At 45.3% G+C, this 19,104-nt stretch overlaps 1 pseudogene; it reads left to right on the top strand.

Moving 5' to 3' along the window:
* The first annotated feature begins 15,520 nt into the window (after positions 1–15,520).
* On the top strand, positions 15,521–18,032 carry LOC136498268 (disease resistance protein Pik-2-like; annotated as a pseudogene).
* Positions 18,033–19,104: the final 1,072 nt, after the last annotated feature.

Here is a 19,104-nt window from a genome sequence, read left to right as displayed (position 1 = left end):
GAATCAGTTTGGCTGAGTAGAAAGAAAACAAAAAAAGGGCAAGTAGGGTGGTCAGTCCGTGTCTTTTGTTTCCTGAACATCTATAGTGATGCTATATTTCCGTTGCATGTTAATGGAAATGGGGAATGCCTTGATTCGGAAAAAAAAATATAGATCCTGTGCTCAATTTGTATTTGCCAGCTGCAGATGATTTGATTGACGCTTTTGTTTAAGAATTTTTCAAAATATAAAAATTACTGTGTTTCCCTGAATATATTAAATTACTCACTATATAGGAGTATTTCCCTACATTTGTTTTTGTGGTTTTAGTATTTATTTACTTGTGTTCAATGCAACTCAGATGAAATTAGCAGCCAACAGTGATCATATGAATGCATGTAGATGTTTGTGCTTGTGCTATACAAAACCAAACAGTCTCATTTTGTTATACATCAGATATACTTGTTTTTCCTCAAACGAGGGCAGGAGAAGCTGCGTGTCATCTCAATCAAAGAGAAGTATAACATGACATGTTAAAGTAACGCAAACACCCCACTAGTTTTTTTTCTCAAACAACGCTGGAGAATTAGCTGACTATTTCAATAAAAGAGAAAAGGTACAACTAGACGTGTTAAAATAACTTGACTTAGCAAACACCACACACCCACACGTAGCCATCCATATATTATTACACTAGTACAAAAATCTTAATGGAGGCGGGCGAAAATGCTTAATGGAGGTGGGCATTACAACCACCTCCAATCAAAGGTCACGGTTAATTGTGACTTTACGGAGGCAGTTGCCCTGCCCGCCACGGTTAATTGTTTAACAGAGGCGGGACGCCTTAAGGCAACCGCCTCCGTTAATGATGACTAACGGTAGTGGTTGCCCTAAGTTGGCCCGTCTCTATTAAACAATGAACCGAGGCGGTCTCTATAATGCGACCGCCACAGATAAAGATTTAATGGTGGCGGTCTGTTGTTACTTACCCGCCTCCGTTAATATTTTCCCATTTAAAAAAAATAGCCTCTGCAATTTGCTTTGAATTTGAATTTGAATTCTATTTTCACAAATCAAACATGTATAAAAGTAGAATCAAGACATATATAAACACATATTACGCATATCGAGCACAAACATATAACATATTCATTGGTGTCCTCCATCGTCAACCAACATCATTCAAAGTTATTACACATGCATGATGTCAAATGTTTACATGTGAAACTAAGATCACCTCGCTATCAACTTTTGTCGGAAAAGAGGTTCGGTAACATGTAATCCTTGATTTGTAACTTGGTGCTCTAGTTTCTGATCTTCTTGAACTTCGGATCAAGCGCTAACTCGCTTTCCTTGTTGAAAAACGATAGCCCTTCATGCGCGCACTCTGTGACAAACTTACATATGTCTGCTACTATTTGTCTAAAGTTTTGGTCGACCTTCTCCCTTTGCCACCATTCTTATGCTGTCTTTAGCTGCCGCCAGCTGCTGCTGAATCTGGTGCTGAATCTGGTGCACGTCCTCAGGTACTCGCAAACGTAGAATCCACATAGAACTGAGCCATAGGGTTGTTTGGTGCACTACACGATATATAATACACAATCATTAGAGCATACATAGATAGCAGTAGTAGTAGGACAGTATAGTAGTAGTAGGAGTAGTAGTAGTTAGTAGTAGTAGTAGTATTGGTATAGGAGTAGAGTAGAGTAGTAGAGTGTAGAGTAGTAGAGTAGTAGTCGTAGGAATAGAGTAGTCGTAGGAGTCGTCGGCGGCGTCCGCGTCGTCGTCGTCGGCGTCGTAGGCTCCGTCGTCGTCGGCGTCTGTCGGCGTCGTCTCGGCGGTCGTCGGCGTCGTCGTCGGCTCGCGCGGCGGTCGCGTCCGATCGGCGTCCGCGTCGTTGTCGTCGGCGTAGTCGGAGTTGTAGCGTCGTAGCCGCGCTGCAAGTAGTAGGAGTAGGAGGAGGAGGAGTAGTAGTAGAGAGCATGCTCGATATAATAGCACAAAGGACTTTTGATGTACTTACCGTGAACTCACGCCTGAGTTTGAGTTTCGTGCCATTCTTCATCTTCTTCTTCTCAGATCTCCGATCATAGCAGTCGGGATCTTGCACGTACTTCTTATAAGCGTTGTATGAAAAAACACTAGTGTCAACGACAATTCGAACATGTATGTTAACTGTTAATGAATAAATTCCATCACTTACTATCTCAATACACTTTCAAAGTGCTTGTAGCCTGCTCTGTTTGTATCCCACAAAGAGTCAAATATACAGGCCCTTCCATCCTGAGGATAGATTATAAACGCAATCCAGTGGCCCATGATGCCCTTGCTGCACCATTCACACAATAGAGATTTGAAATGTTAAAATATGAGAAGTCATGATCCAAGTAGCTATATATATGTTCCAAGAAGATTTTTGACTTACCCGAACTAGTGGGCGGTCATGACACACCCATTTCCTCAAACCTTCTTATGGCTCCATAGATGTACATTCCTGCCTGATACTTATATTCGATTTCTAGATCTTTTCGGAATTTCTTTCTCCTCCGGGTTCAAGTTCACCAGGTCTTCATGATTGTCCGGTATATCATAACCCACGATGGTTCTCTCTGTATTAAGCATCGGAGTGAGATAGATAATACCATTGCCCAATTTCTTACTTACATGGGCCTGCATCCTGCAAGGAAAAATTCATCATGGCATTAATAGTTTGCTCCTAAAGTACCTACAGCGATGCACTGGTGTCAAAGTCATAGTTAACTTACATAGCAAATAAGGTGACTTGGGCGACATCTAGGTCCTTTCGCCGTAGTAGTCTATACATGTCATGGAAATCTACAAGGATTTCACCATCCGTGGGCATGTGGAAGTAGTCCGCCGGAATCTTGATGACGAAATCTTGGAGGCCCGCTTTCACCGCTTCGATGTACCATAGATGGAACCTCCTTACCTCCCACTTCTCCTCAAGGAGGTCGCCCAAGGTCATCATGAACTTTCCATGCTCATAGTTGTTGGGGCAATCATCCGACATGCCCCAAATCAACGGGGGTGTTTTCGGCCTACAACACCAGGGCTTAAGAAGTTAGGGAGTGAAAAAAGCAGCTTTCATCTCTAATTGAATTATAGATTGACTATGTTCGCAAGTAGCAAACCTTTCAAACATAGTTGAGTATTGGTGCTTGTTGGCTATTTTATAGGCCGCCCAACTCGTCTTGGTGTGGTTGTAGGGTACGACCTCCTCTTCATCTATAGGCTTCCTTAGCGGGGGAGGACAATGGCTCGTGCCCTCGTTCAAACCACTTGTAGGCGGTGGTGTCATATTGCCCCATGCTAGCCCTGTGCCTCCCTGTGGACTACTATTGCTGAGAGCTAGACTGCCCGGAGGACTGCTATCTGGGCCACCAGCATTGCTGTTGTCGTCATTGTTGTCATCGTCGTCATCGTCACCCGGGTCACCAGGGGGAGACGGCTATGAGCGAGTCGACACCGGCGTCAGCACTTCCAAGACAATGTCACCCTTATTCCATAGCACGCGCATGCTGAGAGTAGCGCTAATGAATCTGCTCCCCTCTTCAGTGGGAATGTCGATTTTATCGTCATCAAATTCTGTGTTGGTCCACGTCATGTCCACCCTGGCATAGTTGGGTGGGATCGGCTTACCGTCATACAAGGCGCCGCTTTCGGGTGGCAGTGCCACTCCTGTGGCCACATCTTTCTTCCTTTACACCCTACCAAAGGTTCCATGATGTCATCGACCAGGTACCTGGGGAGTCCTCCAGTCGATGGCACCATCTGCCCTTGTACGGTGTCTTGAACCCATGGCAGCACCACGCTAGCCTAGCAAAATAGCTATGACCTCAGCTCCACTATCTTGGGGTTGGTGCTCATGAAAGCATCTTGTATCGACCCCATGATCATGTCCTTCATTGCCTTTCTAGATGAGCCCTTCCTTGTATCTTTGCCTCATGTGGTATGTACTTGCATCAGATTGCCAGGAATCCACGGTCTTCTAGCTCTTCCTTGAGGATACGCCACGGATGCGGTCATGGTGGTCGGGGTTTCCCAGTGCCCCAATTAGTACGTCCCTCTCTCGATGAGGTTCGAATGACCCACCCTTCTCGGCCATAGCGACCTCCAAGATCCTCTTCTCCATCTCCTTGGTCTGTGGCTCGGACCCTATCATGCCCAGGTGGTGGTAGTGCTGGTTCCTCTTAGCAAGCTCGGAGAACTGCTCGCTCTTGAGCTTTGCTTCTAGGGTTTGTTTTTGTCTGACAAACTATTCCCAAACTTTAGGCAAGACATAATTGTAACGGGTGAAGGGTGTCTCCCCTTTCTGCACATACTCCTTGTTGAGCATGTACCTGAAGTTTTGAAGCGCTTTTCCTGCTAGGACCATGACATGCCCCCTGCACTTCACTTTATCATAGCCCTCTAGATACGTGAACCGCCTCAGCATCTCGTTCCACACGTGTTCCTTGAGGTCTTTCAGGAACATCCTTCCAATTTTCATACGTGATCGGCACCTTCTCCCTGACTAAAATGAAGCACTGGTTGCTGAATTTGCCAAGGATCCCTGTTGGCTACAAAGGCTCTCCCTATGGGCCCACCTGGGCTATCACGTGCACATCATCGTGCTTCTTGTGCCTTCCATGTTGGCCCCTTCTCCGCTTCAGCTTGTCATCGGCCGTTATGGTTCAAGAGGTTGCCGTGGAGGGAGTGGGTGCTCCTGGGGCGCCCTTTCTTCTTCGTCCTCTAGTGCGAACTCCAAATTCCAAGGCACCAGCGGTAGCTGTCCAGGGCAAAAACTCGCATTATCTATATACTTGCAAGAGCACATCAAGCGCTATGTTAATTAACGCGTGCATTGATGCATGTACCTCGAGCCTTCGTGTTTCAGTATCCTCATCCGGAGGAATCTGTAGTGGCTGCTTGCGAGAATGTTGTGTTTCGACCGAAGGGTCGAAGTCCAGATCGTTTGCTTCCTCTCCACGAGCTTTCTTCTGCGGCCTCGGTGTCAGCTCTTTGCTCTCATACTCGGTGCTCCCACCATCTAAGCCTGAGCTTGAGCTTGATGACCCTTCATCACTATCATCAGGGGTAGCCTCACGCCACTCACGCATAGCCTTCAATTCGTTCGCCATTAGAAACTATGAAGAATAGGGTTATATGGACAATTCACTTGTATAGACAATGGAATGATTCTATTCATCTCATAACTTAATACCGAATTCTTTTTTCATTAACATTTGGAATTGGGATACATAAATAAAAGGATAGTACAAAATTATAGAAGAAAAGTACAAAAATCATTTACATAGTTGGCTCAGATTTGCCCCATTGTCATCAGATCACTTCTAAACTGGTTGCTTGTGTATGGTATACAAGCCATCCTAGTTTAGCAGCTTACAAGTAAGGGGGGCACTCAATCATCATAGCTGCTGCCTCAGCATAAAAGGGTTCACATCATTGCATATGCCATTGCCTCAGCATATTTTTTGAAATTTAAAAAGTTCATCATTGCAAATGCCACATAGAAGCTCAAACATTACCAAAGCAGAGTAAATCCAGATCCAGATCATGCCTAGAGTAAGAGTAGTAGGAGAGTAGCCAGTAGTAAGAGTAGGAGAGCAGCCAGTAGTAACAGTAGGAGTAGCAGGTAGTAGTAAAAGTAGTAAGTAGCAGTAGTAACTAGTAAGTAGTAGTAGTAGCAGGTAGTAGTAAGAGTAGCAAGCAGCAGCAGTTAGGTATAGTTGGTAGTAAGTAGCAGTAGTAATAGAGTAGAGAAGAGAGAAGAATAGTATAGGACAGCTTAATAAGTAGTAGGAGTAGTAGAGGCATTAGAAGCAAAAATGTGACAGTGTTCAAACAAATTCATAAAGTTTAGTTAAGATGAGTAGTACCAAATTTCAGTTAAGAGTAGGCAGTAGGCATTAGAGTTGTAGTAGAATTAAGTTAGGAGAAGTATAGTATTAGGACAAGAGGTGTAGTATTAGAATTCAAAATTTGCTCAGCATTTGCTCAACATCCCAAATTTTGCTCAATTAAGATGAGTTAATTGGCATCACAGGCACCAATTGCTCAGTTAACATGAAAGCAGCAGTTAATATCAGTTAAGATGAGTTAATTTGCTCAGCATTTGCTCAACATCACAAAATTTGGCATTTGCTCAGCATCATCATAAAATTGGCATCACAGGCAATGGCATATGCTTAGCATCATCATAAAATTGGCATCACAGGCAATGGCATATGCTTAGCATTTAAAATTGACATCACAGGCAGCAATAGAAATCCAAAAATCCAAAAATTGGCATAACATTAGCTATGGTTCGTCAGAATCACCAACAGGGATAGGGACGGGGAACAAGGTCGGAGCTCCTCGGCGCGGACGACGAAGAAGCAGGTCCACCCAAGAGTCACCTTGGCACAGGGAAGGAAGCTAACACTGGGGACGAGGAACGACGCCTAGGACGATGAACGTTGGCGCGGTGGCAAATGTCCCCAGCACGACAGACGGTGATGGCGGCGGTGGCTAGGGTTCGCCGTCGATCTCGGTGGTGGCAGCTAGGGTTCGCAAGTACCCCTAGTGGAGCTCCTTAGCACGAAGGGTGAAGAGGAATAGCGAGGGAAGAGCTCGGAATTGGGGTCGGGGTCAGGGGTGGGGGAGAGCACGGCACCAGTGTGGCGATGGCAGCAGCGCTAGGGTTCGGTAGTGCCCCCAGCGGAGCTCCTTAGTGCGGAGGGCGAAGAGGAAAAGTGGGGGAAGAGCTCGGAGTCGGGGGGGGGGGGGCAGGGGCAGGGGCAAGGGAGAGCACGACGCCGGCAATGGCGGCGATGGCGGTGGCGTGAAAAAAATTGGCAGCCCTTCGGGGTTGAAATGAACACGCTGAAGGACTTAGCCATTTGTGGAGGGGGCTATGCCTTATATAGGCAGGTGCTTAACTGAGGCGGGCAAATTACAGCGCCTGCCTCGGTTAATATTAACCAAGGCGGGCCCTAATACCGCCCACCTCGGTTAATATTAACTACGGCGGGCGCTGTAAATTGCCCGTCTCGGTTAATTTTTTTTAAGTTAGTTGACATTTATATTAACTAAAATGGTAATTTCACTCATTTTAATTTATCTAAAATTGATATTTATTACCTAATCCAAAATAAGTATTAGTATTAGTAGTAGGAGTATAGTATTTGTAGTTTATTTGTAGGAGCAGTAGTAGAGTAGTAGTAGTAGTAGTAGTAGTAGTAGTAGTACACTAGCACTTGTAGGAATGAAGTAGTAGTAGTAGTAGAAAAGTAGCAAATGGTAGGACGTAGTAGTAGACTAGTAGTAGAGTAGGAGTAGTAGAGGTAGCTAGAGTTTTATAGTAGAGGTAGTAGAGTAGGACTAGCAGAGGTAGTAGAGTAGTAATAGTAGGACTTAACACAACGATGCATACATAAATGTGTGGCATGTATGGTTCCATTATAATAATAAGTTACAAAAACTTGTCTTCAAATGAGTCCAATCCCTACATTATTACATAAATGTGTGGCATACATATATCATTTTGCTCCAGGTGCTCCCATGGTCCTCTTTTCCCCATCGGGGCGGGCCTAGGGCATGATCTTGGACTTGTTGCAGCGATCCTCGATGGCCTTGATCTTTCTTGGATGATCGGTAAAAAGCCTGAGCACTACATAGTTGTTGTATTCTTCGGGACTCTGGACCCCATCAGCTCCCATGATCCTCTGCTTTCCTGACACAACCACATGCCACCTGTTGTCCTCTGGCATCACATAGTAGGCTACTTGCGTGACCTCGGTTGCTAGTACCCATTGATCACCTTTGTAGCCAACACTTTGGAGCTCCATGGTGGTGAACCTATAGTTGTCCATGACAACCCCCTTTGGTTTGACCCACTGGCAGCGGAAGACGGGTATCTGTAGTTCACCATCGTAGTCAAGTTCCTATATCTCTTCAACCAGCCCATAGTATTGCCTCCTCTGCCCTGTTGATCGTCGATGCCCTCATATCGAACACCGCTATTCTATGTCACGCTCTTCTTGTCCTTCTCTTTTGTGTGGAACCTATATCCATTGATGTTATACCCTTGCCATGTGGTGATTTGGGTGGATAGGCCGAACGCAAGCCTTTTAACGGTCTCCGCTTCATCGGCTTCTCCATGGGGTATGTCCTGCTCTTGGAGCCATGCTGTAAAACTGCTCTTGTGCTATTTTCGGACCCATGCCTCTATGCGCTGCCTATCATGAGCGGCGTGGATCTCATCCAGGTGCTTCTCAATATAGGTTTCCATGACCACTAACTGATGAAGGATGCTGCAATGAGCTTGTTGCACCATTTCGTTTAGTACATCGGTGCATACTTTCCGCCCCGTACACCCCATCCCTGAGGTTCTACCTTCGTGCTGATGGACAGGTAGCCCAGTGGCCCTCCCATCTTAGATGTATTTCATGCAGTAGTTCATGGCCTCCTCGGTTGTGTATGCCTTGATCATAGAGCCCTCCGGGTGGGCAAGGTTAAGGAGGTATCTGTTGAAGGTCAACATGAACTGCTCGTATGTCCACATCTAGTGCAGGTACATGGGGCCTAGTTGCTGTATCTAATCAACCATGTGCATCATCAGTTGTGGCATAATATTGAAGTAAGACGGTGGGAAGCACATCTCAAGCTGGCAAAGAGTCTCCATGATGAATTGTTTCAAGGCAGGTAGCTTAGCTTCATCGATGACCTTCTGGGTGATGCGGTTAAAGAAGTAGCACATCCATGTGATCACCATCTTCACGTACTCTGGACCGATGGCCCTAATCACAATTGGAAGGAACACCGTCAACATGACGTGGCAGTCATGTGAGTTGTAGTTGGTCATTGTGAGGTCTTTCATCCAGACCAGGCTCTTGATGTTGGAAGAGAAACCAGTCGGCACCTTGACACCCCTAAGCCACTAGCACACAGCCCTCCACTTGTCTTTCATCAAGTTGTAGCCCACACCTAGGAGGTCGACTTTTTCGTTCTGCGTTGATGGTTTTGGGTAAATGTCATGCCTAATGCCCAGGTTGACAAGATCCATCCGTGACTTCAGACCATCCTTTGTCTTTCCCTTGATGTCTAACAGGTTGCCAATCGTGCTTTCGAATACATTCTTCTTCAGGTGCATGCAGTCGATGGCATGGGGTGTATCTAGTGTTTTCCAGTATGACAGGTACTTGAAGAAAATCAACTTCTTCTTGAAAGGAACGGCGATAGATTGTTCCTCCATCTTATCCCGCTTCCTCTTCCTTGTCGTTGTCCCCTCTGTCTCTGTCTTCTTCTTTCCAAACTCGACCTCCAAGTCCTTGACCATGCCAAACACCTTTTCCCCATACCTAGTCCGTTCCAGTTCATCAAGTTATGGCTCAGCCTGGTTGTTGAAGTATTTATTCATCGTATCTTTTCGGTACCTATGCTTCTTGACAAGGAATCGTCTGTGCCTTGTGTACACCATCTTGTTGGATCCCTTAAGGTAAGTGTAGCAGGTACCGTCGATGCAAACTGCGTAGCTGGTCTTCCCTTTGATCTGCCTCGACAGTGAAAAAAGACTAGGGTAATCGATGATGGTCACAAAGATTATGGCTTTGAGAGTGAACTTCTTCCTTAGGGACGCATCCATCATCTCAACCCCTTTTTCCCATAGTGTCTTAATGTCTTCCATGAGCGGCTCGAGGAACACATCTATATCATTGCCGGGCTGCCTCGGTCTAGAAATAACCATGGTCAGTGGAAGGTACCTGCGCTTCTAACACGGCCAAGGAGGTAGGTTGTAGATGGTGAGGATGATCAGCCAAGTGCTATGCGAGCTGCTAAGGTCACCGAACGGGTTCATCCTGTTGGTACTCGGCGCAAACCTAACGTTCCACGTCTCTTTACCAAACTCTGAGAACGTGGTGTTGAAATCCTTCCACAGCTTGCCATTGGAAGGGTGCCACAGCTTGCCATCATCCTTCGTGTGATCACTAGATGCATGCCATGACATTAGCTTGGCATCCTCGGGGTTCCTAAATATAGACCGTAGATGATCAATGACAGGCAGGTACCACATCGACCGTGCAGGACTTTTCCTCTACATGTATCGCTCTTCTTCCTCATCGTGTTGAGACGAGATCTGCTTCTTCTTCGCCCCCTTCTTCTTGGCCCCCTTCTTCTTTGGCCCACCCAAGGCTCCATCGTCTTTCGCATCCACACGACAACCAGTGTTCCTCTTATATCGACTCGTGCCATAGTGCGGATAGCTCTACAACTTCTCATACTGCTCACCCTGATAAAGGATACAGTGGTTAGGGTAGGCGTCGAACTTTCTAAGTTTCATCGCCACTGGCCGGATCAGCTTCTTCACCGGATAGGTATTGGCGGGCACCTTGTTATCCTTTGGGTATGTGTCAGCAAGGACACTTAAGAGCTCATTGAAGCTAGTGTCGAACCCGCCATGCCGAACCTTCAACATCAGCATCTGGAGGTTAAAATGCAGTGCCATCCAATGCTTCAAATAGTCCTTATAGAGCGGGTCAATTGCCGCCTACTTCATCTCTCTGAAATTCTCTAGCCACCTCGGGCTCCTAAACAAAATGTCATCTTTGTCGAGGTGGTTAGCTATTTGCTCCAAAAGCTCCACACCCTCTGGGTCCCTCACAATGGCGTCCTCATCACCATCCCCACCACCATCGTCGTCAGCAGCCATGTCTTGGAATAAATCCTCTATCATGATGTAATCATGAGCATTGTCATCGCTGGCTGCTGCTGATGAGGAGGTGGGTTGTTGTCCTACATGCTCTGCATTGACCGTCGTCGACGACGACGAGTTCCCTCTAGATGCACCGCTAGTCGCATCTACTTTTTCACCGTGAAAAGTCCAGACCATGTAATCCTTGACGAAACCAAACCTAATCAAGTGGGATTGCACCTTGTTTTCTACGTGGGCACTCATGTTCTTACAATGAGAACATGGACATATGGTTGTCGTTCGATTCAGACTCTCACGGTGAGCTTTCGCAGCCGCAATAAACTTCCTCACATGAACCAGGTACTGCGGTTCCATTCTCTTCATCTAGTACATCCATTCGGACCTGTTGTCCATACCTCCAAACCATATTCCAAAAATCATATATTATTACAAATAAATAGCCGCAGGGAAGAGAGAATAGATCTAGAGCTAAAGAAATGGTAGTTTTCTCTCTCCTCCATGAAAAGGTGGATCTAGATGTAGAGACCCAACTGATGAAGAAGAGCGACAAAATGAGGTTTGGAGATCGTGCATCTACCTTTTGCGGTGTCCTTCAACAAAACAAGAGCAAAACTTCTCCCCCTAAATTTCGCACAATTTTTAGGGTTTTGCAGCTCAAAACCTTAAAAATTAGAAGAGGAGCCACGAGGAAGAAGGGGGCGGCGGCTAGGTGCATTTATAGCCATAGAAATAACAGAGGCAGGCAACCTAAGCAAAACCGCCTCCGTTAATCACCTATTAACGGAGGTGATTGTTTTACAACGGCCACCTCGGTTAATAAAACAATGGAGGTGGTTGTAGTAAGGCGACCGCCTTGGTTAATAGCAATTAACCACCTCCGTTAATGTGCAATTAACCAAGGCGGTCCCTTTAAGGCGACTGCCTCTGTTAAACCTTAACCGAGGCGGTCGCTCGAGGGGCTGGCCTGCCATGGAATAATGGTGGCGGGCAAAAAGTGTGCCCACCTCCATTCAAAATATGCCGATGCCACGCAAAAGAAATCCTATACTAGTGATGGTCGAAATCATACTTGAGTGATAATTCGATGACAAAAAATGGACTCTTCCCTATTATCAATGGTGATGAGAGTCTATAAAAGTAGTGGCCAATTTTTTTTTAATTTTTACAAGATTTTGATTATTTATGTGTTTAGACATCTCATGAGATTTAACGTGGAGGATATCGAGGACCTCTAATTAGTAATGTTAAGATATATGTTTATCATTCTTTGCATTGCACCATCGTGGGGTTTCGATATGTGTTTATTTGAAACCTTAAGGTTAAGTTATATAAGCTTATGTTGCACCTGTTTCAACGTTTTAGTGACATCATAAATCTTTTAACTACTGATCTTTTTTAGTTGTTCTATTTTTTTATGAATGTGTTAAGCTAAAATTCTAGTGTTTTATTGCCCCGCGGGGTTATTGTCGGGGTCAAGATCTTCGGAGACACCACCCCCTTTCATCCATTGCCTCTTTCGGTCATCCATTACTTTGATCTTCTTTGTAACCTTTTTTTGTTTCGTGAAGTTTGTTGTAAACACTTACCATTTTATAATAAAAGTATAGTAGGACCCTGCACCCTCCTATTTCCTCAAAAAAAGGTACGCTAAGTTCTGCATCTATGCAGGCCGCTTGAAGATTGATAGGGTATAATGAAGACAAGGAAGAAAGTGAAGAGCGGCTCTAAAAGGATGAAAGACAGATGCGAACACAAGGTTGACAAGTACCCTTGTGTGTTCGTTTTGTGATGAGTGATTGTCAATGTGATCCACGAAGTAGGTTGAGTGGTGACTAACCCTACCATGGCGAAAGCTATGTGTGTGACATGTCTTTTGGCTTGTGTTGTGCAGGTGTGGAGCTCGGATGTGGTGGTCGACGGCGAGGTGAAGGTCAAGGAGGACGTGCCGTGCCGACAGACCGGGAGCGGTGAAGGACGGACGTGAGGCTTGGACCGAGGGACCCAGAGGCCGGGTGACTAGCCATGGTGGCTGACACTTGGGACATCGACAAGTGCAAGAAGACATGGAGTGACGGTGTTGACCGGGTCAAGACGGCGGACGCGTGAGTCGAGCGAGGCTCAGGAGGACTTGGCGGGCCGGCCGGTCGAGGACGGCGGTGACACGCGTCGGATGGCGGGGGACGCGTATGGAGTACGCTACTCGCGGACGGTTTGATGGTTTGGGCCTCAAAACCATCGGATGGACGGTTTACGGGTTTGGGCCTCAAAACCCGGGCGGAGGTTCCGAGGAGGGACGGACGGCACGTGGCGGCATCGGGGAGTTCGCGTCGAGGCGAAGCTACCGGTGAGAAGGCGCGGTGGCCGTCGGATCAAGATTACACCGGGTTGGACAACAACGCCCTTGGGCTTAGCGGTTCAACTCATTTGTATCCAGGGGCAAAACTGGGAATGTGTAATAGCCCTGTTAAATAGGATGAGGGAGCCCCCATCTTCCTGACCTCCTCCAGTTTTCATTTTCTCCTTTAGGGTTTCTTCCTCTAGTTTGCTTCCATGTATGAGAGAGGTCCACAACTCAAATTGTGACTTGGTTTTGAAGGAATCGGTGGCCGTAACCACCGTATGTCCTCCAGGATTCATGATTTAGTTGTGTTCTTGATGTGATTTTGGTGTTCTTCACGAGCTCCTTTTGTCCCTTCTTGTTTCCCCTCTCGTTTCTTCGATTTGGGACGGTTTTGGTTCGTTCTTGTTGCCTTGGATCGATCAGTGACATGAGTAGAAGCTTTCCACTGAAGGAAATCCACTAATTCCTCACGAGATCGCAGATCCGGGCAATTTTAGTTCTTGACCTATTTCTTGGGGGTTTTCTTCAATTCCTTCGATTCACGGAGTTAGAGTTTGTCTCGGGCTATGATCTTTTAGAGGTTGCCTTTCTACTCGCTTGTGAACTCTTGTGCAAAATTTCAAGTCATTTGGAGTTGATTTGATCAAGTTATGGCTTGATTTAATTTTTCCCGAGAAACTGCTCGTTCATACCGGACGTGTCCGATATCATACCGGACGTGTCCGATATTTCTCACTTTGAAGTTTTGAGCTGAAATTTTGTGGAGACCTTCCCTTGGTGTCTAAAGAGCTATGGTTAAAATTTCATGATTTTTGGACACCGTTTGATGGGGTTTTGGATTTTTCTCTTTTGGTCAGCTTGCTGCTGAAAATCCCGGACGTGTCCGATATCATACCGGACGTGTCCGGAAAATACCGGACGTGTCCGATATTTGCAGGAGCAGTGCTGTTTTCTTTTAGGAGTTTGCTCGTTTGGGCTTTGATCTGTGTTCCGTTTGCTCTGTGGTGACCCGCTGTGTTCTGAGGGAGCATCCACCCTTCTCTAGGGTCGTGGTCATCAAGTCTTTCGTGTATGCTTTTTGGGGATTGATGTTGGGACAGTGGTCGAAGATTTCGAAAGAAATTTGAGGCTCCCATTCACCCCCCCTCTGGTCGCCGTTTCCGGTCCTTCAACAGAGAAGGGCGATAAGACAAAGACCTACATAAATATAAGTTCCAATGGTTTCCACAGAGTATCCCGAAGGTACACTATGTGCGCTGTGGCGGAGCTGGTAAATTTTGACGCCTAGGGCCACTATAGGAGCGCCTAAGCAACCCATACCAGGCTCATAACTATCAAATAAGTTAATGATGAAATACATAATCTGTAACATATGTCAATTACATGCTTAGTTGTACAACAGAAAAGGAAAAAAAACATAATGTGGTATAAAATAAGTACCTGATTTGCTGATGTCCTGCCTGTTCTAATGAACTGCTGTTGATACTGTTTCGTGTTCTCCAGGCCGTCTGCTAGGTCGAAGTAGTCGGCTGATGTTTTGGCATAAACCGCTGTTGCGTTATCTGGTGGTTGTATTTTGTCTGAAGTTGCTAGTTTTCTGATCGCTGTTGCTAGCTTTATCATGTAGGTGGCAGGCAGCGTAGGGTGTGATACTTTACTAGCTCTGTTCCTTTCTTGCTCTTTAAACACTTGCTACACTGTATTTCCGTTTCGTATAATGGAAATGGGGGTCTCCCTCGATTCGAAAAAATAAGTACCTAATTAAAAGTATTAGGTGCATCCTTACCTCTTATATTAATCACGAACTTGAATGAGGTACACATGCGAGTTGGACATTTCAAAGTTGTTTATAGAGAGAAAACAACAAAACAATAAAAGGATTATTATTTTCCACAGTGTATCGGGTTATAGAAAAGATTCGCTTAAACTGCTTAGTAACTTTGGTTACAAAATAGGTGCCCGAGCAGGACAATGAAATGATGACATTGTCTTGGTCTTCTTCACTTTTAAATTTTTAATCTACAATTTTAATCTACAGTTCTAAGCAGTGAAATAGAGGAATAGAGCAGTGGCGGGTTGGGAACCTGATGATGCTATGCTCCACCGCTGCAGCCTGCTCTGCATCTGTTTGTACCCATATAGGCAGCTGTTCAGCCGTGCAAGGGCTGTTGTTGGCCGTGGCCACCCGGTACCTAATGGCCAACACAAGCCTAGCCTAGCCACTGGCAGCTGGTCAGGGACAGCTAGTGGATTAGGGCTTGTCGATTTGGTCAGGTAGAGAGCGAAAGGAAAGGACGGGAGGTGCGGGGAGCCGGGGAAGGGCATGGCTTGCGACCTCACGTGCGCTAGACAGAACACAGAGAAGTATTCGCTGGGCTGTGGACGGGACGCAGAGGAGTTTTAGCTGGACCATGCATAGGGCCTTATTGATTTGGGTCGAATAATTTAAAAGACATACTCAGGATTTTTGGGCCACGCCTAGGGCCATGGCCCCAGTGGCTCTAGGCCCAAATCCGCCCCTGTATGTGCGTGAGGGATAAGGAAACCGAAGGTCAGCAGCGCACCTCGGACCAAAGAGCAAGGAGCAGGGCAAGCGGGGACCATAGAGTCGGCAAATCTAGGCAAATGACTATTTTACCCTCGAATATGCTAGGAATGTAGCGACCAATCGACTTCCTTACATAAGGATGTTTGAAATAGTCATAAAGTGGGGGAGAGAGAGAGAAAGAGAGAATACAACATTCATCACTTGTCTCCCATTAATTTTAGTCTTCCTGTTTTACCTTGACGGGGCGTGCTTCCTCCTGAGCCTCAGTGTGCCATTGCCGCGTCCAGGAAACACTTCTTGGAAAACAGGTACTACGTACGATTCTACTACTGCATAATACTAGTAACAATTTCTAGCATTGGATAGATGATTCGTGTGGTCAACTATGTTTGTAGTAATGTTCTTTTCTTGGCAGTTATTTGGTCCTAATTGATGATGTCTGGGCTGCATCGACGCTGCAGGATATTAGAAAGGCATTTCCTCAAACTAATATGCATACTAAAGAAGGTAGAATAATAGGTACTACACGGATTCCGGCTGTTGCTACAGCGCGCAGAGGACAAGGCGACCGTGTTCATAAAGTTGTCCCTCTTCCCCTCGAAAAGCAAGCTCACTCTGAATCCAAACCAACTGAAGATAGAACTGTTCCAAATGATGATGCATATTGGAAGATTTGTGGGGGTTTGCCGTTAGCCATAGTGCTCATGGCTGGTTATGTGGCCTACAACGCACACAAACATCTCATCTGGGAAGACATTTATGCTGCATTATTTCCTGACAAGAAGAGGCGTGAAGAAATGAAGAGTGGGAGCATCCTTAGTTCTGCATCCGCTGAGGTTGGTAAGGACACGAGGAAAGGTCTCACTCAGGAGGAGTTAACCAGGATAGTTAGTCATTGTTACAATGAAATGCCTGCCGAAATCATCACCTGCTCCCGGTATTTGGGCATATTTCCCAGGGGCAGCAGAATTAGCAGGAAGCGACTAATAAGACGATGGATAGCTGAAGGCTTTGTTAGTGAGAAGGATGGGATGAGCGTGGAGGATGTTGCTGAGACATACTTCGGTCATCTGGTAAGGAGGAAGATGATACGACCAGTGGAGCACAGCAGCAGCGGCAGGATCAAGCAATGTGTAGTTCATGACATGGTTCTTGAGCACATTGTATCTAAAGCGAGTGAAGAGAATTTCATCACTGTGGTTGGCGTGGCTTAAGAACACACCAAGCAGCAAGGTTCGTCGGCTGTCCCTCCAAGGGAGTGATCCCAAGCGTGCAAAGGATATCGAAAAGATGAACCTATCCCATGTTCGGTCACTCACCATGTTTGAGAGCTTGAAGCAACTGCCCACCAATTCTTTCAAGTTTGGAACAATTGTACAGGTCCTGGATCTTGACGGCTGCACGGATCTCAAAGAGCAACACGCCAACGAAATATGCCGCATGCTTCTTCTCAAGTATCTCTGCCTCCGAAGAACAGATGCTAAGGAGCTTCCAAAAATGATTGGAAAACTTGAGAATCTTGAGACACTGGACATAAGGGAGACAAAAATTGTTAAGCTTCCTAAGGAAGTGTGTGGTCTTGAACGACTGGTCAACATACTTGGTGGGGATAAAGAATTACGCAGGGCACTGAAGCTCCCGGAAGAGTTTGTGAAGAAGCAAAAGATGAAGGGCCTGCGCACATTGTCAGGGATTGAGATTATTGGGGAGCTAGATGACCTGCATCATTTGACCGATTTGAGGAAACTTGCCATTTATAAGCTCAAACTCACAGGGGATAATGCAAATTTGAAATTAAGTTCCTCTATCCAGTACCTCTGTGGCTACTTTCTGCACACCCTTGTCATCCACGATGAGACATCCGATTTTTCAAATGTCTGGATGAGATGACAACCCCACCAGAATCCCTTGTTACCCTCGAATTATCTGGCATGATGGTTCATCTCCCAGTTTGGATCACACAACTTTATGCTGTCACTAAGTTGACCTCGACAATGACAGCTCTCCGGAAAGACAACTTAAGCAAGCTAAGCAATCTCAAAACATTATTCTCCCTCACTTTTATACTTGCTGCAGAAAAGCAGGGTCCAGATACTATGGCCATTCTTGCAAAAAACAAGTTGTTCTCGGATGGGCAGATCATAATTCCAGATGGTGGATTTGGGAACCTTAAGCTCCTTCGCTTGTGAGCTCCTCTCGTTCCATTGCTGACATTTTCAGAAAATGCCATGGCAAAGCTTGAAAGGCTTGAGGTGCGGATCAAAATGTTGGAGGGCATTTATGGCGCAGAAAACCTTGCATCACTCAAAGAGGTGTATTTAACATTAAATGACAAAAACGGTGAAGCTATGACCAAATATATTGCAGAAGAGGTGAGGAGTGCAGTGAAGGGAGTTGGTGCCAAGGAGTCCATGGCCAGGATAATCCTTCATATCATCGAGACAGATTAAGATTATTATTACCATTTGGTTGGGTTCAATTTTCTGAGTCCCGTGTAGTATCATCCTATTGTCACTTGTGCATGTTGGGAATTCTTAACTTGATTATTTATTTATTCTGGGTGTTGTATTTTAGTGTTTATTTATCTTTAAACTCAGTATTTCTTTATTCACGTTAATTAGTGCAAGTGATGAACTTACCCATGCTTTTTCGCAAGTTACTTGATGACATTTACACAGCCTATATATATGGTTTTCTTAGAGTGCTATGAAAGTATGTGTCCCAAACAACATATTTTCACAAGAACATGCTACAGTTCCTATGAAAGTTTGACAGGCTAATCCTAGTGCCAGTATCCTACACAAAATTATTTGGCACATATGAATTTTTACTGACTTACAGTTGATTAATGGAGAGGCGAAAGCAGTATCATGGTGGCAGAGGCGGAGCCTGGATTTGACCATAGGGAGGGGTGGAGGAAGTCATTACCAAATTTATTTTCTCCAGTTTGCAAATACTTGATGTTACTATGTTTTTATAGATAAAGTAAGATTTATTGATTTCAGACAATTACATTAAGATGATACAATTACACTGAGACCACTGCCCACATCTATGTAGATGCAGAGACACAGTAATTAATTCGAAGAAATAATGATATGACGCCAAATATCATGTCGCAGCGAGCAACAAAACAGATCAGGGGCTTTAGCTTCATCCACAACTGGTGAGGAACATTTATCGCAAAAAAGGCCTCCAACAAAAGGAGTGGCACGTGCAGCACCGTTGTTGTTATGAGCCAACCAACAAGAACCATATTATGATTCATGAGTTTTCACCCTGCAGAGCAAGTTCTTGGAACTCTAGACAATGCTTTTTAAAAAGGAATGACAATAATACGGTCAATACTTGGTACAAGTAGCTAAGCCCGAGTATAGGGTCTTCTATAAAATATCTAATATTAAACTGAAGTAGTGGTGCGATGCAAATTGGAGAAACTATAAAAGAGAACGAAAAATCATAAATAGTAACCAACAAATGATTTAACCACAGATTCAATTCTTGGATATTCTTCAAGAATTC

Source organism: Miscanthus floridulus, chromosome 12, assembly GCF_019320115.1.
Source record: "Miscanthus floridulus cultivar M001 chromosome 12, ASM1932011v1, whole genome shotgun sequence".
NCBI lineage: Eukaryota > Viridiplantae > Streptophyta > Magnoliopsida > Poales > Poaceae > Miscanthus > Miscanthus floridulus.
The sequence above is the reverse complement of the archived record's forward strand: the minus strand, read 5'-3'. Positions and strand labels throughout refer to the sequence as shown.